The following is a 22697-nucleotide window of genomic DNA, read 5'->3' as shown; positions in this document are numbered from 1 at the left end:
TGCTCACTGATTATATAGACAAAGTAGATCTTGCATGTGAATGCAAGCCAAACTACTCTTCATTTTATTTAATTATGTTTCTCTTTGATATTATACATTTCACATCTTTACTATTAATATCTTTCAAATGTTGCTGTAAAAAGTCTTTTACCTTCCCTTGCTATCTTCTCTTGTTTCTGAATTGCTGATTAATAATTCTTGCAACAGAAATGTATGGTGACTGCAGATCAAATCATTATTGAGGTTCACATCCTTTTAGAACATGCAGCCAAATCTAGCATGCAAGTTGTTATTGCCCTGTAGGCATGGGGTATATGTATTAACTGTATAATCACAGAAGGCAGTCATGACATTCTACTTTCCCACTTAATTTTGCCTCAATTAAAGTAAGCATTGTAGCAATTTAAAACCAAAAACGTCTACTGTAATATACCTTCATACTTGAGACATATGAAGCCTTTTCCCTACATTTTTAATTATAGTTGAAGAAGAAAATATGAAAATTAGTTTATAGACATTCTGCCAAAAAATATGGAATTAATTTTAATTTAGGTTAACCATGGAAACCTCAGCCAGTGTTTTAGGAGGGCTGTGCTGCAGTAAATGATACCTTTTTCTCACGACTGTGTTGTCTCGTGAATGGAAGTTTCCTTTTAAGAGCACTAGAACCATTTTTAACTGCATTACTGTGTTGCAAGTGAGATAGGATTATGATGTTTGCTGCATTCTGCCAGGTGGGATAACGATACATAATCTGTTTTCAGATTGTTTTTAGTTTCTGCATTGTAAATTTGTTTTTCAATAAGTACTTGAGAATCATGGAAGTGCACTTCTAAAAATGTAGGAGCAGAATGTTAAGGTGGAACAACGTGAAGAGAAACATTACCTGATACATAATTCAAGTAATTCAGAAGTTGTATGTCAAAATGTTTGCTAAAAATGTGGATCAGTGAGTCCTAAGGCAAAGGTAAGTACTGCCTAGTCAAGATTTGCCAGGCTGCTGGAGTCAGTGTTCTGTCAGGATTCATGTGGCTATCATAAGTGGAAACTAGTAGTTGATTCAGACCAAATCCTTAAATCTATATGCATACCAGTTGGAGGAGGATGACATTTTTAAATTCAAAAATCTACACCCATTACAATAGCTGTGAGAAAACATCACTGTTTTCTCATCAGGAGCTTTGTTGCTACAGTGGAAAAAGTAATAATGGATTAACAGCAAACAATAATGAAGTGGTAAAAGAACAAAAAAGTAGCATGAATGTTGATAAAACACAGCAGTACAAATTCCTTGTATCCCTCTTGAAGGAAAAGCAAGTTGCTCGAGCTTCTTTTCTTTTTGCTTGTCTATCCTTTTCTTCTAGTTCATCCACATGAGATCTGATTACTCTTTTCACATGTAGAATTTGTCTGTTACACTAAGCTGTTGGCTTCGTCTTTATTTTGGTAGATCTGTAAAGCCTCAGGCTTACCTATGCTATTAAACAAATAAAATGCAACCACAAAGTAAGAAGGATCCTGTTTTTTGCATCCTGTTCAGTTGTGGTCCATGATGGCTGTCATATCCCTGAATTAGCTATTCTTTCTGGTCTTGTGCTAGGGGGGAAGAAAAAGTGTCTTCATATTACTGTATCAAAAGATCTATCCAAATTTGATACAAGAGGCCCTCCAGAGGTCCCTTTCAAACTCAACCAACCCATAATTCGGTGGATTTCGGGTCAGGTCCTCAGTCAGCATAAATCAACGTACTTCTATTAACTTTAGATGACTCTACACTGGCTGATAGTGATTATGTGTCTCCAGAGCAGGACTGGGATGCACAACTGGCTTCAAACAACTCTGTGTGGTACCTCAGGAACTGACTTGTGTGCGTCTGTGCCTTCTGCAAGTGAAAGGTCACTTGGGTGTCTTGTGCAAGGTCTTACTTGATTTTTAAAGAACAGGCATCAGCCCCACTGTGCTGTCTTTCAGTAAACAGTGATAATGCAGTTATGTATCCAAACCCAGAGTATGATACAGTTTATGGGCTGGGGTGTTTCTTCAGTATCTCTCTCACAAATACAGTTTTTGTTTTGAAAAATGAACCCACTAACATACTCATTTGGAGACACGTAATGTAAAAATAGTTAAGGAATGAAAAGTTGTGTACTCTTCCCAAAAGACACATATACATGCTGACTTGACCCAGTACCCTTGGTTGTTTGGTTTAGAAATGTTTCTTTTCTTCCAATCAAACTTCCTAGCATTATTTCCGGCTGTGTCAATGCCACCGTCATCATCCTTTCATGTGAATTTCTTAGTTTATTTAGAAATTGTTGCTGTAGAGTCCGATGAACTCACTTTGTAAACAGATGATGCATGAGCTTTGCTGTAAGCTTACCTTCGTGTGGTGGTTTGGAGCACCAGTGACACACAGTATGACAGTGGGTAAACCAATACTTGGAAAATGATTCAAACAAATGAGAAAAAATGGTAAATATATATAAGAAGGTCTTAATTTTCCCACCCTTTAAAATGACTGTTCAGTGGGGTGGTTTGGTAGACAAGTGATGTTCCGGTGCGTGCAAATAGTTTGATTGTGATACTTAGTTTTGAAAAGTTTCTGGGTTTTGTGGCTGCTAAGAGGAGGAATGAGGAATGTGCTTTAAATTTGTTCTCTGCCTCAGTCTGTTTAGATATGTTTTGTCATTTTTCCATTTCTTCATTTTGTTTCATCTTAGTTTTTCTTTGGTTCACATAGGACATGAAAGCCTGGAGCCACCATGTCCCAAGATTAGTTGACCACACCTGCACGTGGGCATGTGTACATACCTGTATATATTTATGGATGCATACAGATGAACACATGTTGATTTGGGGTCTCTGTGATTTGAGAAGGGGCTGAATCTCTAATCCTCACTAAAGTGTTGTAGACATCAGCTGTGCCATATCTTATTATGGAAACTTCACAAAATGTGCCTCTTTGTACATGCTATGGTGACATTTCGGTTCCTGATGCAGTAAAGCTGTCACGCCTGATGGCAGGCCATGCCATGAACATCTGGTTGTTTGTGATACAGAGCTGTGATGTTCTTCCCTCCCTCTCTGACTTTTAGGACAAACCCAAACATGAGTCCTACCACATGTACAACAAGCCTTGGTCTCATTACCTAAGAATATTTGGCGCTTCCAAAAATCATTCTGTGCCTTATGAGGATAAGTGAAAAGGTGTCCAAGCAGAGAATTTTTTGCCTAGCAGTTTTCTACAGCTTCTAGATCATAGTTGGTTTGAAATCTTGGCTGGTACAGCATCATTACAGAAAGGGAATTATGTTAGCAGGAAATGCATTTGACTATATAACACTTATCTGTTTAATATTAATTTGTTTGACTGTGTATTTGTGGGTGCTGTTGTACAGCCATGTAAGCCCAGATGCCTGAGTGATTTTCCAGTGCCAGTCCCTGCCAGGAAGCTGAGAAAGGGCTCTTATCCTTGTTTTGACCTGATGGTTCAGGAGCACTGAGGCTCAACCACCATAGTGATGTATCTGCTTGCTTTCCCATATGTGTTTCCATGGCTGTCTTCTAGACATACTAGAATACCTTTCTAGCTGTGTCAATATATATGTAACTATTTTGCTGCCTTCTATACCTGGTAAAATAGCTTTTAGTTCTGGATTTCTTTTTTCTTTCCTCTTTTTGCTTTCAGAGCTTGCACGTTAATTTTTCTGAGCAATTAAATTCAGTTTGGTTTAAATGTTTTAAAGTAGCAGTGCATATGCTTGCAATAGAAACTTGAAAATTAAAATAATAAATTTTGAGAGGGTCATTTCTTTCACACTATGTAAGTCTTTTTATGCATGCACAACAAATCGCCCCTTATTCCCCATATGCTGAAGCTAATAGCAGAAAACTAATGTTCTCAAATGATCACTGCTATTGACTGTAAAATTAATCAGACTTTGGTTTCAGTTACCCTTAAAGAAAGGACTGATGTATTAGTAGACCGTATTCTGTGAACCACCTGATCCTCTGAATCCCGGTGAGATGAAGTCTGGTTTTGCGATTAGGGCTCTAGGTCGGGATTTAGGAGCTCTGAGCTCAGTTTTTGGCTTTGCTACAGAATTCCTGTGTTCACAAGGGCAAAGCATTTAGGAAGTGCTTTGTCACCTTAATAAATGTAAAAGACTATATTGGGAATTTCCAGCCGAACAGTATCATTAGCGAATGTTAGTGCTTTAGGACTGATGGCAATGGATTGGGATTTGGTTTATCTGTTAATTCAAGTAGTTGTGGTGGGAGGCTTTTTTTGTTTGTTCTTAAAAGAAGCTTCAGAAATGTAGATTAAAAAGTTTTAGTGAAAAGCTCCTTTTTTTCTTTTTAAGTAAGTTTTTATTTTGAAGTATTAAAAAAACCGCTAAAGTAGAAAAGCTAAAATTGTATTGTAAAAATACAATTGATTGTATTTGAGGATTATTGTCTCTCAAGCTTGTAATTTTTATTTGTGATTCTAATTCAGAATAGGAAACCAAGTGAAATCTCTGTCCTGCAAAATGGGAAAGCTCACCTGTACTTACCTTGGAACACCTGGCATTTGCTTCTGCTGACCACTTGTCCTGATCCCAGCCAGGACAGGCTGAATTTTTTTGTGATAGCCAGGAAGGGGCATTGCCAGGACCCATAGGTTATTCTGTACCATCTCATGGCATTACTGGGGACAGGGGAAAGGGATGCTTTTCTGGGGAGCCATACAGTATTGTCTATTGTCAGAGGGTTTCCATGTGAATCATTTCTTTTCTTGTTCCCTCTGTCAGCAGTGTTGTTGTTACTGTTCATTTTCTCATCTCATTGCTGTTTCCAGTAAATTGCTCTTATTTTAACCCATGATCTTTGCTTTTTTTGCCTCCAGTTCTCTTCATCCTGATGCAGGGAGGAGGGGAGGGAAAGTGGCAAAGGGAGAGAGTGGCAGTGTGGTTTGCAGAGTCTCGGTGGGGGCACTGAACTGGGGAGTACCATTCCTAAACCATGACACCACTATACATAATAATATGGTAGCATTTACTTACTTCTGTTCACATTCTTACTTCTCATTTAATTCCGGGGGCCATGACTGTGTATATACATGTTTATTCATAGGCTGTCCAGAATTAGGCTATTCCCTTAAATAGGAGACTCTGTTTTTCACTGTGTCTCTCATGGAAAAGATGGTGAAACCTCATTGCAGTCTACAATTTCCTCATGAGGGGAAGAGGAGGGGCAGGCACTGATCTCTTCTCTGTGGTGATCAGTGACAGGACCCGAGGGAATGGCCTGAAGTTGTGTCAGAGGAGGCTTAGTTGGATATTAGAAAAAGATTCTTCCCCAGAAGGTGGTTGGGCACAGGAACAGGCTCCCTAGGGCAGTGGTCACAGCACCAAACCTGACAGAATTCAAGAAGCATTTATTTGGACAATGCTCTCAGGCACATGGTGTAACTCTTTGGGATGGTTCTGTGCAAGGTTGAGGGTTGGAATTGATGATCCTTGTGGGTCCCTCCTAACTCACTGTGATTCTTTGATTCTCACTCATTTAAGTATTTGATAAAGACTTCTGAAAATTTAGGAAGATATAAATAAAAATAGGTTGGAATGCCACAGAACAACTTACAAGCAATCAATCTTTACTACTGACTATAGTAAAGTCCAATTAGCTTGAGGATGGTCCTGTTGACTGACTTGGAGAGACCCTCTAGCTGACAATGCATTTCCTCTGAGCGACAACTTAGGTAGTTTGCGATTTGAGGAAGGTTTCCTGGAAGGTTTCCTTTGTTGTTGTGATGGGAGGAAGCTCTCAGCATATCCGCAGCAGTGGTGGCAAGGCTATTGCTGGGCTTTTGAGAAAGCTACACTTCTATTGAGGCTGCTATTTTAACTGGCTACTGTATTGTTGTCCAGGTAGGTCACGTGAATTTGTTTGCTTGAGATTTATGGATCTCTAATTGAGTAAGTAAACACTAATATTTGTCACACTTCCTGGTAAAATTGCAAATAAAACTGGCTGCTACCTTCTGTATGAAGGGTTAGCAGCAGTGGTGGAAACAGATGGGTTACACACAGATGGAATACAAAATAAAAACCTTCCATTTTTTCTCTTTTCTGGACATGGGTTGTCTGTTTTCAGAGGCTATGGGCCATAAACCTTGGCAATATAAAAGCAATGCAATTGACTGTAAGGAGACTAGAAGACTTGAAAACAAGTTTCCTCTTTCCTTGTCCCCCATCAAGAAATGATGAATCAGCAGGTTGAGACCACAGCTGATGCTGAGATGTACAGTCCTCTTATTTTTTCTAGGAGTTATTATGAAATGAGTTATTTTTCAGCATGGGTCTAAGTATTTGAATCTATCCCTGAGTCTTTCTCTGGTTTATTAATGGACTGCAGTGCTGCCATCACCATGGTATCCTGCTACCTCTTCCCCTGTGAAGACTGAAAAACCGCGTGTTGAGGAAATTTACATTTTTAATTCTCCACTCTCCACGCCTGTACATATAAAGATGGTTTGTGGAACCATGGGAGAACACAAACACAAGGACAGTCTTGTATCGAGAAATGACCAGGGTTGCTGTGTTGTTTTGTTCATTTTTAGCACTCTTTCTCTGTGCTATTATACTGCAGCCATCACTGGTTCAATACCTGCTCCTAGGTAGACACCAGAACACCAGATGGATTACGTACTTACAGCACTAATGATAGTGGCTGATAATGTGTGCAAATCTCCCTTTCACTGCTTGTTCAAGGCAGTTAAGAAATACTGAATACAGCTGTACATAATTACGCTTCTTTTGAAACTAAATCAGCCTGTGAAATTTCTGTTCCTGGAAAATGGTCAAAATTAGTCAATAAGAAACCAACAAAACAAACAAACAACAAAACCCCAAACCCCTTTGCATGTACTTAGTTAGTGGTATATTGTGACATTCTGTTTCTTAAATGCGAGGCTTCCCTGCCAACTCTATTGAGACTTAAAGTGTGGGGGGGTGAATACTGCATAATGAAACTACAAATAGGTGGTTTTGCTGCAGGTGTAGGAAGATGCTGATTTGACAGTATGCTGTGCATATGCACTTGTTTATGTCATCAGAATTTTGTGTAAGACTAAGTATGTATGTGTCTTAATGTGTTCCAGGTATGTGAAGGGTCACTTACTCTTTCTACCCACTCTCTGTTTCTTTCACGTTTCTTTGAGTTACTGTAAGATCAACTTTTGAAATTATCTATTTTGACATGTTTATCCTCACCTCTTTTTTCTTCATTCTATCATTTGCAAAATTTCCTTTTCTAAACAACTGAAGAAAACAAGATCAGAGTTTTATTAGGTTTTGCCTTCCCTTCCCCCAGTTTTTCTCTCGTTGAAACTTGCCAATCATTTTTAAAGCCTACATTGGGCTTTTCTGCAGCACAGGAGATATCATTAAGGCTTTAAACCCACTAATGAGGGAAATGTGCGCTGCTTGAAGGCTCCTGCAATATTAACTACATCCAATTATGTTAGGTAAACGTATGAGTATAGTCAAAACAGGATGAAAGCATATCTTTCTATTCAGGCCAAAAGCAGTCTTCTGAGCCAATCTTTCATCAAACTTACATTGGCTATTTATTTACTGGGTTTGCAGCACTTTTTTTTTTAATACTGAATAATAATGCTGAAGACAAACAACACTTACAGGCAGGAAAGGACTATCTATTTCTAGAGCTCTGCTCCTTATTTAAAGAACATGTTTTACTGCTGGATAAAATATGTGAAATCTTAAGTCTGATGAATATTTCTTCCTGTTTAAATACAGTATTGCTTCCTTATCTAATCCTGTCCTTAGTTGACTGTGTTGAGTAGGTGGAGTAGAGATGCAGTTTGTGCTGGCCTTTGCTGGTCCTGACCTTTGATTTCTGTTGATTTGGTTTTTTTTTAGAGGGAGATTCAACTTATCCTACTTCTTTCGATGTATGCTGTGAGAATATTTTTTCTGAAGCTTATTCAGTCTAATAGCCCAGGTTTTTAACAGTCCCTCATTTCTGACTTCTGAAACTATTATTTGACAGTAGCAGAATGGTTGTTTTGTTTGCAATTTTCTCACTTTTCTCTATTCTTGACATACAGTAGAGTGTCATGTCCTTTGATTCCTGCCTCTCCCAGTCTGCTTTTGTTTAAAAGAGTAATTAGTTTGTCACTTGTTCCAGAATTGACATAGGCTCAGATCACAACATTCGAGTTGGCCTTTTTTACATGCTTGAGCAATCAGAGTTCAGACCCAGCACTTCGCTTTGTTTCCATGTCTTTAACCACATTTGGAGGTAACTCAACTTCTCCTGTACAAAAAATCCTTTTGAAGCATCTGATGATAGACAAACTGTCTCAGGTCTATGCAAGTGATGTTTTACAGCACAGAGAAGTGATTTATGTGTATCTACCTAAAAGCCGGGAAGTTCAGCACTGGAGTGGATGTGACATGGCAATATATGATATTTGAATGGTTGTCATGTATCATGCCGAAGATCTGTGTAGCCTGGTTGAGTGTCCTCTTCCAGAAGTGGCCAGCAGCAGAGTTCAGAAGACTATCATAACAGCAGGACAGACAGTGACAGTAATCTTCCTTCTGGTTTATCTGCCCAGCCTCCAGCAACCAGTGCTGTGGTGAATTCCAGTGCCAGAGGTTGCATCTGGGCATCATTTCTCCCATTGGTTCCATTGGCTCCAAATCTGTTCCTACTCCACCCCGGTTTGAATTCTTTCTATTAACTGTTGTGCCAGCAGGTGATTTTTTTTTTTCCATGGGTAAGCTTTTTGTTTTGAATGTGATAGGAGTTCTATTTGGAGACCTGTCTGTGTGCAAGTGAAGTTCATTCCTCTTCAGTGAGAGTTAATGTGATACACGTGGGCATTATTATAATAATCCTTGCAAGCCTCTGCTCTTCATTTTAAGTCTTTTAAAGGTAGTATTGTCATCTTCAAAATAGTGGAAATAATTTTCTTTTTAGACATTCATCTAGATAGCTTAATCCATTTACCTGCCTTTATGTTTATATTTGAACTTAAAAGTATGAAAGGTTTCTTCCTTTCCTTTTTTTTTTATGATATAATGATAATATTCTTATCTAGCACAATGCTAACAGCCTTTTGTTAAGATGTCTTAGCTGAACTTACCATTCCCACAGCAAGACCTACAAAAGGGATCATGTGAGCATTCCTCATCTGGTTCAGCTCAGAAGAAAATTCATCTTAGTTTTATGTGTCAGTGTGGACTTTTTCAAAACTATGCAGGCTGACTTGGCACTGAAGCAGATGATGAGTGCTCACAAGGGTGCTCCACCAGCCCCATTTCAATGGTGGTTATCTCCAATAGATGGAGGGCGGTGAACAGCTGGTGGGGTCGTAGCATCTTAAATTGATGCAGCTGGTTTGTAGTGGTTCTCTGACCAAAGCATGGAAAGTTCTCTTCTACCCAGTGATTAACTCCAGTAAATCTGTTCTAAGCAAAAAATTGTTGCCATCCTGGTTTTTTTTTGCTTGTGACCTACACTATATAACATTCATTCTGTGAGAATGAAACCTCCACGGGAAAGGACGTTTAGAGACCGTGCGCTCCTTACCACTGACTACGTGTTACAGCCATAAATCTTGTGGATCGTAAGTGAAGAATGAGTCTGCAGGTATTATTTTAGTCTCTGGTGAGAATTCTTTGTTTATATAGCAACCACGTATCTTGGCACCATTTGTTGTAAATAATTGATAGCAAATAGTTGGCTCATCTGAGCCTAGGGAAGGGAAGATGCTGCTGTGTGTTTTGCAGGTGCTGTGGAAGTGCTACTCTGTACATGCAGAGCTACTGACCATGACCAAGGAAAGTTGCAGGACACTTGCCAGCCCCGCTGATGTATTTTCAGTGTTACATTCACCAAATTAAAAGGGAAAGCGAAGAGGATGAGGGGTGTAAAATTCAAGTTTTTACACTGCTTGGCTCACTCGCAGCTCTCCAGCATAATGAGTGCTCCCTACTTTGAGCACACCTGGCCACTGCTCATTTTCATGTTGATTCTTCTGTTTCTGAAGGCTTGGGGATGGCTCGAGAAGGCTCCGTTTGGCCCAACAGACACATACACAGCAGCTTATATACCAGGATCAGGCAACAGCTATTCTGCAGCAAAAGTAAAGGATTGTTGCTTCTTGTTAATTATTTACTCCTGCCAGCCTCCTCTCAATGTGCTAAGCAATAGAAACAAAAATAACTACATTCTTTACTGAAATAATATTCCATTTCTCTTCTTTTCCTTTCATGCTTGCTCTTGCAGAAAAGAGTTTGGGGAAATAAGTAGTGAAAACAAGAACTATCTCACACTCTTGTCTTGTGCTAGATAAATTCTAAGTTGAAGGTACACAAGATATTATTTTTTCTCTTTTTGAGGCAATTGCAAAGGACAATTTCCCAATTTCCTTTTCCATTCTCAGTATGTGCATTCAGATGAAGCTAAAACTGCACTCTTGCACTTTTTATACAGCTTTCCTAAAATAATTCTGAATAATTTAACAATGGCTCAGAAACATTCCAGTTTAACCAGTCATTGACCTTCAGTCATATTTTAATGTCATCGGGACTATATTGGTATTTCATCAGTTCCAAAGAAGCTGTATTGTTACAGAGGCAATGGTGAGATCTATAATTAAAGTTGCTCATGTCTTCCATTACAATGTTTTCCTTTCAGCAGATTATCATAGTTTAACTGCTTCAATTAATATTTTCCATTTTCAGTCAAAAAAGTCTTGCTATTTTGGAGACTATGTCTAGGGAAAAGTTAGGGTTATTTATCGATTGTGAGGAAAATAAACTCAGAGTCTATTTCTTTGGTTTTGGCTTTGTTCCCTCTAGTGTTAAGGGCTGGATATAAAAACCACTTTGAAAATCTGACCAAACTGCTTAAGTTTATAAGCCCCTGAAGAATCTCAGTAAACACAGACTCAACAAAAAATTATTAAAGAGGACTGACTTACTACTATCTATCCCTGCTGACAGGACTCTACAGATGACTAAGAACTTCTACAAGTCTTCATGTGAGCTTTACATCTCAAGGATGAGAATCCTGAGTTTGTGACTGATTCATTTCACATGAAAGGGGTTTTTTATGTGTAATATTAAAACCTCCCAGATTATATTATTTCTCTAGAAATCTTATATTTGAAAAATCAAATGGAGATCCTGTGGCAAAAAAAGTAGTATAGAATAATATAACTAAAGAATTGGACCCATTTGGGCCCACTTTTGCATATGCTTTAGGATACAAAAACTGCAATAAGCCTAAGATTTTCAAACCTCTTAGTGCTTTATTTTGCTGTCTTAGTATCCTCCTAAGATAACTGTGATTGATTTCAGTAGGAATAGATGGCATACTAGATCATCAGCAGCAAGAATTAAAAAAAAAATCACCGTAATGATTTCTGAGATTCGATTAAGAGATGTGGGGAAGACAGATGTTTCATACTGTGGCTGATTTTGAAGAGTCAGAAGAAAAAAAAAGTTGATTAAAATAATTTGTTTCAGTTACAGCTTTTAATGTAAAAAGTAGTTTCAATTTATAAGGTAAAGTTATTTTGTTCCAGAAACATATATAACCAGATATTTTGTTGGAACTTTTCTCCTTTTTTTCTTTCAGAAAGCCCAGAGAAAGAAATTGATTTTGCACTTTTTCCAGTTTCTTGCAACCACACGGCTTTGTTTAAGTTGCTGTAACTCTGGTTTTGTTTTGTTTAATATTTGATTTGAGTTTTTAAAAGGAATATTGCCTCTTTAGTTGGTGTTTCACTGTGTTAGATTAGATGTTCTTTAAATGCTCTCGCTGCTGGATGGCACAGCCTTGGTTTTACCTTCCTCAGTGGTCTACTGGGGCAGCTCCCATGTCCTCACTTTTTTTCAGCAGTTTCCTTGGTGCTTGTGGTGGTATTTTGGCAGTGACAGTCATTTCTGGCTGTAAGAACTTAGGTTTGTCCTAGGGTCAAGATTTTTTCTAAGTCAAAAATCAGTAGGGTTTTAGACATGTCACAAAGGGTTACTTTTTCAGTTTCAAGATCCGTTTTATTTTTCAGGCTGTTGGATCCTGGGGGGATTCAGCATGAACCTCAGGTGTGGGAGAAGCAGCTGCACAGATGCAAAATGAATTCTTGTGCTGTGGAAGCGTGTGCTGTGCTGGCCAACACTGATGATTGAGAGCTACAGCTTCCACCCACCAATAAAGCTGGGCTTGGAAGTGCAGATACAAATAACTTGCAAATACTAATAATTTGCTAGGTGCATGCAATCAAGTGTGATGTGTGTGCCGAGTATGGGTACGACCTGGCAATTCCACTGGTGCGTGGTCCTTCTAGAGAGTGAAGCCTCTTTTCTTCTTCACATAGGAAGTCCCAGCAGGCAGAACTAGGGCAACCTCCACTCAGGTTGCCCATTGCCTTTCTGTGTACGCTTGGCTGTCGTGGTGTTAGTCCTCAGTGAAAGGCTGCAGATGTCTCACTCTCGTGGCTGGCACGTACTGCTTCCCAGGGCACTCGACGAAAGAGAATCTAAATCCCAAATCCTGCTCTGTCGCTGTGTGTGTTTGCTGAGCTTCCAGCCTGTCTGTGCCTGAAATGCTAGCGCTGGCTTTTTGGGCAACATAAGTGGGGAGGACTCAGGCTCTGACCCGTCCCCTTAGTTTCATGTCATGGTGACAACACAGTAAAACTGAAGCAACAGAGTGGTGAAACAGGCCTCCCAAATGATGCATTGCCTGAAGGAAGCCTGTTTGGCGAGAAAGGGAATGATGAGCTCTGGGGTGTGGGCTCCAATTTGTGGGGTTTTTGGTTGTTTTAAAGTTTTATCTTGTCCTAGAACTCTTAATTAAGATGACAAGATATGGTGATGTGCTTTATGCTTCGTACTCTGCGCTACTTGCTATTCCAAGTCTAATATGTTTGAGGATGCAAAAGTAGCTGATATTGTTAATATATTTTGAACGAGGTACTTGCTGATACTCAGAGGAACATTTTAACTTCTCTCCTTGAAGAAATGAAATAAGAGCGATGTGAGCAACAGTCTGCTTGCAGGTTGTTTGTGAAGTAAGGCTGTTTTACTGAAATTATAAGCTCTAGGGAACTCATGATAAGTCCTGTAATTTTATCTGTGTGCAATAGGTCTTTATTATTCTTGAAATTATCTTATGACAAACATTTAATTCTTGATGTGCTCAAATTAATTTGTAAGAGGCAAATGTACAAACACTATTTCATGTAAGCGTGCTTTGACATGCTTTGATAAATTAGGATTTATTTTTTTAATTTGATTGAAACCAGACAAAACCCCACAAATATGAAATCTTGGAAGATAAAAATCCTGAAAGTGTGCTTTGCAACTACTGAGAAAGTTTTATAGCCTAGCTCTTCTTGAGGGACAAATAAATGAGGAATGAAAGCAGCTACTGCGATCAGGAAAATGCATTAATGTTTTGACAGATAGATGTGGATATCTTAATACATGAAGTTTGGATTTTTTTCCCTGATGTGTAAATATCCACTCAATGTAATTAGAAACAATTGTGAAGTACCAGGCAGGGAATTCAAATTCTTCAGCTGAGCAGATACTGCAAATGTGATTTGTTGACAGCTTGTCATCCTGCCATTAGAGCTGACCTGGAGTTCTTTTTCTGAATGACTTTTTAAAGACGAAGTAACATAAAAAGATAAGTATTTGGCCAGGGAGTGTTCTGACTCTGACTAACAGCATATGCTTAGAGAAAGAGTAGAAGAACAGGGCAAGTGCAGAGCGATATTACCTATAGAACATCCTCCTAACATCTGACTGTCCATGGTTGACTTCCTAGGCTGGAAACTGCATCCATGTTTTTAATTTTTAATAGCCTTTTTATTCAGTAGTTTGATTTAAATAGCATCTTGGACCCATTTTTGTTTGTTGGTTTGTTTTTTGTTTGGTTGGTTTTGTTTGTTTGTTTGTTGTTTTTGTTTTGTGTTTTTGTTTGGTTTTTTTTTGTTGTTGTTTTGTTTTTTTTAAAGTATGAGGAGTCTTCACAAGCAGACTTTTATCTGCTTTGTTCAACATTATTTTCAAATTTTCTTTTTGGCATAGGTGGGAAAAAAGGTGAAATACTTTTTCCTTGGGTTGGTTTGCACATATTGGTCTGAATTGGTCTGGAGATCATTGGTCTGAAATATTAATCCCAAATGTTCTGTTTCAAATTAGATAAATGACAATTTTAAGTATATTTTGTATATCAGGATGTTGTCACACAGGAAATGGGATACTAGGCAACAATTTTTAGGTGTTACATGGGAACTTGGAAGACTGAGAGAAACCCTTTAAAAAGTCTTTCAACTTTCAGTCATAGTTTGCCACTTACTTGCTTGTTTATTTTTAGTGTTTCTCAGTGCTTTGAGATGTTAAGCTACACTGGCCCCGCTATAATTTTATTTCTGTATTACAACATCTGTGTGAAAGAGGTCAAACCAAAATTGTCAATAAAATATTAAATACATGAAAAAAAAGACATTTCTTATATATCCTCTTCTCTGAATAAAAATGTTGCATACAAGTGATATTTTTAAACTAAGCTGTTGGTAAGCCTCCCCTTCACCTGGCTATCTTGCCTCTGCTAGTAATCAGAAATTCCTAAGCATTTAACCCCTATTTGAGGAGCTTAATTTGACAATACAGGTTTAAAAGTCTTGCCCAGCTGTAGCTAATGCTTGGAAGTGCCTTGAATCCCTTGGAGCTGGTGATTTCAGCAGCAGCTGGAATATTACCTGCTGGGAATAGTTCTAAGACACTCATCTCATCTGTCTGTGAAGTGCCCTATGTAGAAACTTATAGGTGATTCTGTGGGAAGATGCGCTTGCAGCCTTATGTGTTGAAGCTACTCCACATTTCATGTGGTCCATGGGATCTGTGGTAGAGAAGTTAGTGAATCTCTGCAGCCTGATAGGACAGTCATCTGGATCAGGGAAGTCGAGGTTTCAGATACTACTCAAAATATTGCTGATCATGAAGGCTGAGGCTGATATCACTGCAAAATACTACTCATGTATACTTCTCTAAAGATAGTTTTATATAAACAGACTTTTGAGAGGAACTGGGGCTTAACACCTTTTCACAAGGGGAATGAATACTCTAAGTCCAATTGAGTTCGCTCCTAAGTGATACCTTAAGGAGGTGCAGGACTCTTCCTACATTGCTGTTGTGGCAGCTTGGACAACTCTGTGCGCAGCTTTGGTGAATTCTTTTTCTGGGGTATCTAACAGCATGCCCAAGGCATTTGGGTCAGGATTATGGGAGGGGTCAGCAGCCAAGAACACAGGCAGTGGGAGGCTGGGTAGTACTTACAATCTGTCTCCGTGCTCTCTAGAAGCTTCAGGGTTGCTGCAGACATGTCTCTGAATGAGCAGATTATGGAATACAGCGGTCTTGTGTAAAATAAAAGATCTAGCCAAAGTTCTTATGGGCATTGCCTGTCATTCCTATGTGTGCCAATGACTGAAAGCATGGAAATAGATCTGTACCAGAAGTTACTAGGGACTGTTTTTTCTCCAAATACTGCTTAAAATCTGTAAAAGGAACTTTCTGGTCCTCAACTTTTCCTCAAGGAAAAGTGTGGATAAACAGAGAGGCTTTTAATAGTATTATAACTTTATCCGATATTAAAAAGTCCAGTTACGTCAGCTGGAAAGTAGATTTAAACATGTTTAAAAACTGCTTCTCGGCACAACAGACACTGTGTATAGAATATGGATTCTCTAGTGCAACCTGCTTTTGTTTATAATACACAAAATTCCTAATTAATTAAGAGTACATATGTTTTTCTTTGGTTTGATTGTTTTGATCCGAAATATGCAAACTGACCACCATATGCAAACTGATGAAGGCGTGGACTTAATTTTGGTCTTGCTTGCACCAAAAAATGGAACGTGTGACTTGCATCAGTCTGGGTCAGACTGCAGGAGGCCATATGTGTTTGTTTTAGCATTTATGAATGGTTATATTTACCTCATTGCAATGACTCGCTTTGGTTTCTATTGACAAAATCATGACTTAAGAGAATGTTTGCAAAGACAAGAACAGATGTTTCCAGGCTGCTTGCCACAGAGAGGGAAAAAAAGCTGGTATTTGCTTGTAAGCTGGTGTTGGCTGTGCCATTTTTCCAATGAGTAATTGTGAACGGTAGTCATCAGTCAGTTGCTGAAGATCCTGACTTGACAACAAAAGAACGGGCTTGGAGATGCCTTTTTGTACAGTCTCATCTATATAGGAGAGTGAAAGACAATTGCTGTAATCACTGAAACCAATTCTACCCTGTAACACTCTCTTGAAGTACCTTAATGACCAAGGAGAACCTAAAAGCTTAATGAAATAGATAATCCATAGATATTTTCTCCTCTTCTTCGCAGGCATGTTGGTTTCAAATTAAGCTGAAAACTTTTACTAGGCACTTTTATGAAATTGCAAAGCAACATAAGCTTTCTGGAGTTAGTTTGGTCATTTTCTTTTTCCCTCTGCAGCCATAAGATCAAGAGCACCTCCTAAATCACAATACTAAAATCAAACTTCTTTTAAACGAACTTTTCTAGAGGGTGGAAAAAAGTGTAATAGACTCTCAGCAGGGCTGATGATCTGGGAGGGTTTTAGGCAAAGTGTTTGTGAAGTAATATCCATGCACAGAGTTTTAATGGGCAAGGAAGGACTGATTTCAGCTACCCAGGAGCTGCAGTGTGGGGTGTGTGGCATTTGAGGATTTGGAAATGGAGTTTTGGAAAGGCAAATGAAGAGAGAACCTGCTTTGGGAGAGACAACGCCTGTGTGTAGCAATTGCCTTGGGTGTTCAATGGATGGGAGGCCCCTCACGGGTAGAGCCGAGGGGTGGGAGCTGCTCAGTGGTCTCCCACGCTGGGACACAGCCCTCAGTGGGAAATGCCAGGCCTTTGTCCTCTGTAAAGGCTTTAATTTTTGGGTAAGGAGTTGGGTCTTGCTCCATTATAAGATGATGATTTGTGAAAAGAAAAAATTCACATGTTTTGAAGAGATGTGGCTATAATATTTGTGTACTCACAGACCTTCCAGATGGAAAAGACAATGAACTACAGGGTATATGACATAAATGAACTCTATTTTGGCTTTAAAAATATGCAACACAGTGCTCTCCCGGCTCAATCAGAAGCCACTACACGATATGTCTTTGAATGTCATGAATGCAGGGGGAACTGAGCATGACTTAAAACACCAAGCAAGTTTGAAAGAATATACTGTATCAGTTTACCAACAGGGAATTTTTAAAACGAATATATGGAGGCATCTTCTGCCTTCCCACTTCCATGATCCACTTACTGCAGGCTTGGTAAGATGTATTCCTTGAGATATTTCAGGGTTGGATTTTTTTCTGTTGCTTTTTTTAATAGGCAGTGTTATACTGATCTGTTAAGTGTCATGCCACTGCCACTGACTGGGTGAAATACCATATGAGCAGTTCATGGGTTTGCTGGTTCCACCTGCTGGCTGAACTGGTGGTGATGACCTGTCAGTCAAGTGGAGTTGAATGAGTAATCTTAAAAAGAGGTTTTATTAATAGTTCCTGTCTGAAGTATGGGGATAGTGTCTTGTCTTCATGCTACAAACTATCTTTCTCGTTTTTTATTAACTTTCATTTCATTAAATTCAATTTAAAAAGGCAGTTTCTTAAACAGGATGAAAATATTTAACCACAAGTGCATTTTTAGCAAGAGCAGAACAGCAACCCTCTTTGAAAATAAGAAGACGAACAAGTTAACCCAGTGATGTGCAAACACTGCTGCTTGCTCGTTGCTTCTGGAGCTTGCCCTGGGAGAGAAAGCCTAGAGCTGCTCCCTGCTAGAGCTAACACAGAGAACTGCATGGCATGCATGAAGGCTGGGAGAAGAATGACCCCTCGTATTAGGAACATACACCAAAAATTTCCCCCAAGAGGGAAAAGGGTGGGGGTGGGAGAAGCCCAGAGTTAGACTTGACTCTAGATACTGCAATGCCCTTAGGTACCAAAGAAAGGCTAGAGGAGAGAGGAGTGAATGGCTCTTACTAGCATGGGTCATAGGGTTGAGACTAGGGCTAAAGTTCAGGGCAGAGTGGGCATGGGATTCCAGTTAAAGCTGGATACTGCAAAGCCTGCAGGGCTGGAAGAAAGCTTACATGAAACCAAAACGTGTTTGCTAGGTATGACTAATTCCAGAATTAGTGTTGGAGTTACTGTTAGGATTTGGGATTTTTGGTGCTCTAGAGCTCAGTTCCTTGTTTGAATCTCACCAGACTGAGTGCTGAGGTTTGACTCCAGTAGAAATAAATCTTTTTTGATTGTTTTTTCTTAGCACTAGGCTATGATTAAGTCTAAGTTTAAGATAACAAAGTTTCTGAGATCCTGTTTTATAGAATTTCATTTCTTGCTGTGTTGTCAAAGCACATGGAGTAGATTAGCAGCTGGTTCTGTGGAGGTGAGTGGTTTATATTGTAGGTTTCCAAGCTAGTAGGTTAAGGGTCTTTAAAGGTACACTTTAGGTTCTTCAAAGATTCATCTTTTCAGGATATTTGAAGAGTGAGGTTTCTAAGGGAACATCATGATGCTGTTACCCTTCCTCCTCCAGGCAGTCATTGCAGGTTGCCAGAGGTTCAGTCTAGCCTGCTAGTGACAAACTCAGAGAAGGAACAAACAATGTATGAATCCCAGAAGGCTACAATTTTACTCCAGGATAAAGCAGGGACAGGATATTAGTGCATGAGTAGGTCCTACAGATGTCCATATTGACATGCTTGTTAGCATGGTTTTGTCGTGTATCGATTAGTTGTCCCCCAGGCATGGTCTGAGCACAGTTCAGGAGGTGAACATGTACCATGGCTATAAGCAGTTTGGATATGTCCATTCTTTTCAGGAAAGGGATTTAACCTTGAGGGAGGAGGTGTTCTGTTCCACTTGGCCTCAGAGCCTGAGAAGAGTCACTTTCTTGAATTATTTAGTAATACAGAGCAAACCAAATTGACTCAGGGACGATGAAAACTGATAACTGGGTCTGAAGGGTCAGCCTAAGGAACACCTTTATGGGGAGGGAATTCTTGCATCAACTGCAGAGATGCTGCTCATCTGCAAATATTGTTTTGTTTTCTGTTTTAAAAGCTCTGATGTTCTAAAGGATTTATTTGCAAGCAAATCCCTCCAATTTTCATCGTTGTTGCTGATGGCATGTCTGTGATTGTGGGAACTCAGAATCACAGCAGCACTTATAGGTACACTGCAGCAGATTACCATGCTGCCAGTAGTTTTCATGCAGCATTACTGTACCATGGTCAGAAATGGTTGATTGCACAGGAGAAGGAAGTGTAGAGGAATCGTTGAGTATTTAGATAATGATAGATGGAACATGAGCCTGATTGCATTTGACTTAAAAGCAACCTCCTTTGCCACTTAAAAACCAAGATCCCACTCCTGAAAATATTACACCTGCCTCCCATGGTAATTTTTTCAGTGATTTTTATAGAGAAAGGATTTTTAGATACATCTAGTACTTTGTCCATTTGGAGAGAGGTGACACTTCATCTTTCACTAAGACACTTCAGGCTCATTCTCACACCAAATCCATTTTCATTCCTGCTATATGAACCTGTAACACAGGTTATACAATTAGGAGGAAAGCGTTTGCAGAAACAATAAGGAAAACCTGATAAATGAAATCTGCTATACGCTGCCAGTCATGCTGATGCTGTTCCAATAAACACAAACATATTTTTGCATACCCAGTTTAAAGACACAGAGTAAAATAATTTATGGCCAGAATTGTCTTTCATTCCTTGCAGCATTTGTATGTATAAAATACTATACACACAAAAAATATGTTAAGGGAGCAATACTGACATAAAGTAGAATGCTAGAAAGGCAATGCTGTAGTTAGTGTTGTAGTTATAATATTATAGTTAACACACTTTTTGTTCAGAAACTGGGTCCCTCTCTGTGAATGCTCTATATACAGTCTTTATGCAATTATGAGCATTTTTTAAGGCAAGTGTTTGGTTTAGGGAGGGAATTTGCTTTCAAGGCAAATGCAGTGAGATTTATATCACATCTGTAATTATCCAAGTGGAGCCTTGTCTTGCAAAGGAGATTTGTCTTATAGAGTGCACAGATTGGGCAGCCTTCAATTTAGGAGTGGATGCAAAATACTTTTCCAAGTGTTGCTCCATAATTTTTTCTATTTTTTTTTTCCTCTGTACACTATTCAAACCTTTGGAAGACAAAATCGGTCATTTCCTTGTGGGAATTGTTATTCAGCTCTTTCACTGTAGTTTCTGAGTGCCTCAGAAATGTTAATGTGTTGTTACCAGTTCTGAGGAGGTGATGTGATATCTCCTCTTTATAAAACAGGAGTGAAGGCTGGTGGTTGAAACATGGGTCTGAGAGTGTTTGCTAATTTGGGGGCCATATTCCATGGCCTGATTTCTTGGACTAGTGCATTTCTCTTGATCAAGGCACATTCCCTATTGTTGATTTCAGTGAGTGCTGCAATCTCACCCTCAGGGTTTGAAACTGAAGACCAAAGATATAAGGAATAGTTATTTGGTGACCAGCTGAGTCAAGATTTAGTGTAAGCAGCTTCCCTAGCAGCACATAAGAACTGTGAAGCAGAGGCTGGCATACAGTGCTTTCTGAAAGGATGGTGCTCATTTCCAATTGTCTAGAGCCTCTTTCTTCTGATTCTACTGTGTCTTTGAATATCTGTAACAAATGAGGGAGCGCTCCAGTGAGCCTTTCTAGCTGGACTTCTGATCCTCAGGAAAGATACCTACTGACAAGTCAGAAAACAGATTGTTTATTTAAAGAGCAGACTCAGAGAAAACAGTCCTACTGCTTCAACTTTGACAGCTTGTCCCAAGTTTTTCTTGTTATTGCACAAAATAGAATGGTCTATGTATACATTAAAAAAGAACCCATGTTTTGTCTTACAGTAGTCATCTGATGACAGCACCTAAGTCAGTCTCTTCCTTCAGCTTAATATCCTGCTATGTACTTTTCTACTTGAAAACCACTCATCTCTGCTCAAAAGTGGTGTGTAGTGTCAGCCCAGTGACATTAGTTTACTACACTGAATGGTGTTACTGCATGTAAAACTATCCCATTAGCCCGTTTGCAATATAAAATAGGCTTCTGCATTTTACAAGCTTATACAGTCTAGTAAGAATCTGGCAAGTGTAAAGGAAAAAGGTGTTAAGGAGAGCTGGCAGCTCCTTAAAGAAACAATATTAAGTGCAAACTCTTCCAATAAGGAGGAAAGTTAAGGAAGTGCACTAGAAGACCAGTGTAGCTAGATTGCCAGCTCTTCATGGCTCCTAAAGAGAAGTTTTTTTTTACAGAGTGGAAAGTAGGTCAGATTTCCAAGAAGAAGAATAAAAAAATAGCATGTAGTGACAATAAAATCAGAAATATTGAGGCACAAAATGATATTAAAATATCCAGGTTTGTTACAGGCGGTAAGAATTAATTTTTCACGTACATTAGTAATGAAAGAATGACTGAAAGGAAAAGTTAGAGGGTGAAAGGGATCAACAGATGGCATTGGGAAGGCCAAAGCATCCTTGGTTTGTTTGGGTCTTTCCTAGTACAGTGGATACTGTTGCTACTGATAACATGGGGGAATGTACTGCCACTGCAGTATCCAGAACATCTCACATGCACAAATGAGTGTCTCTGTACATCCTGGTAACTAGAGAAGTGTACACCTTCCACCTGCACCCACCAACCTTAGGATGGTTTGTCCAGAGGACGTTGCTGTACAATGCCTGAAATACCAATTGAAGATGACTTGAAAAGTGTTTGGGAACAGTGCACTGTTGGAGGGAAAGGGAGGAGCCCAGAGGTGCCTTCTTTGCAAGTACTGTTCTGTAGTTTTGTTAATGAGTTAGATGATGTTACTAAGTGCACTAACAGTTTATGTAGAAAGCTGGTAAGGATGAAAGAAACGGCTAAAATTCAAAGTGGTGTTGGTCAGTTGGAGAAGTAGGCATAAAAAGAATGGTCAAAGTTCAAGAAGGACATTTTCTATATGTGACTCTTGGGAGTAACCATCTTTAATGATAAAGGCTGGGGAATAACTTCCTAGGGAGTAACTATTCAGAAAAAAAATCTGAGAGTTGCAAAGAATCACAAGCCAGTACATGAGTACATTGTCACGGTGTGGTATGTAGTATTCTGGAGTGAATAGAAAGGAATATAGCTTGCAGAACATATGGCAAAAAAAAAAAAAAAAATCCTTCCTTGCCTGGAGCACCGTGTCAGGTCACAGGGACTGTACCTTGAGAAAGAAGTAAATCAACAAGACTATGCAGAGGGACAGTAACAACACTGAACAGTCAGTCCCAGATAACACGACTGATAATATGTATCGAGCACATTGGCATTATGTGGGGTAGATGGCAGCAATATTAGTGGTTATTATAGCCTTCTGTATATATGGGCTGCTGCAAAGCTGGGGAGAATAAGCTGGTTTCTATGCCTGTGACAGCACAAAGACTAAAGGTTATATGGTACAGGAAAAGAGATCGTGCAACCATAGTAAAAGTACTCCAGCACTGGAAGAGTTTCAGTGGGGAGGTTATTGAATCCCCATAAGGCCTTCAGGAACAATTAGGAAACATCTTCTGACAATAATG

The 22697-nt window shown here is 39.2% G+C and overlaps 1 protein-coding gene across 6 annotated transcripts in view; it reads left to right on the top strand.

The window, feature by feature from the left end:
* TBXAS1 (thromboxane A synthase 1) overlaps window positions 1-22697 on the top strand; it is a 254332-nt gene that overhangs the window by 128222 nt on the left and 103413 nt on the right. The gene's annotated exons all lie outside the window — the stretch shown is intronic.

The sequence above is a fragment of the Lepidothrix coronata genome, unplaced genomic scaffold (assembly GCF_001604755.1).
Source record: "Lepidothrix coronata isolate B3197 unplaced genomic scaffold, Lepidothrix_coronata-1.0 Scaffold10, whole genome shotgun sequence".
Classification (NCBI taxonomy): Eukaryota; Metazoa; Chordata; class Aves; order Passeriformes; family Pipridae; genus Lepidothrix; species Lepidothrix coronata.
The sequence above is the reverse complement of the archived record's forward strand: the minus strand, read 5'-3'. Positions and strand labels throughout refer to the sequence as shown.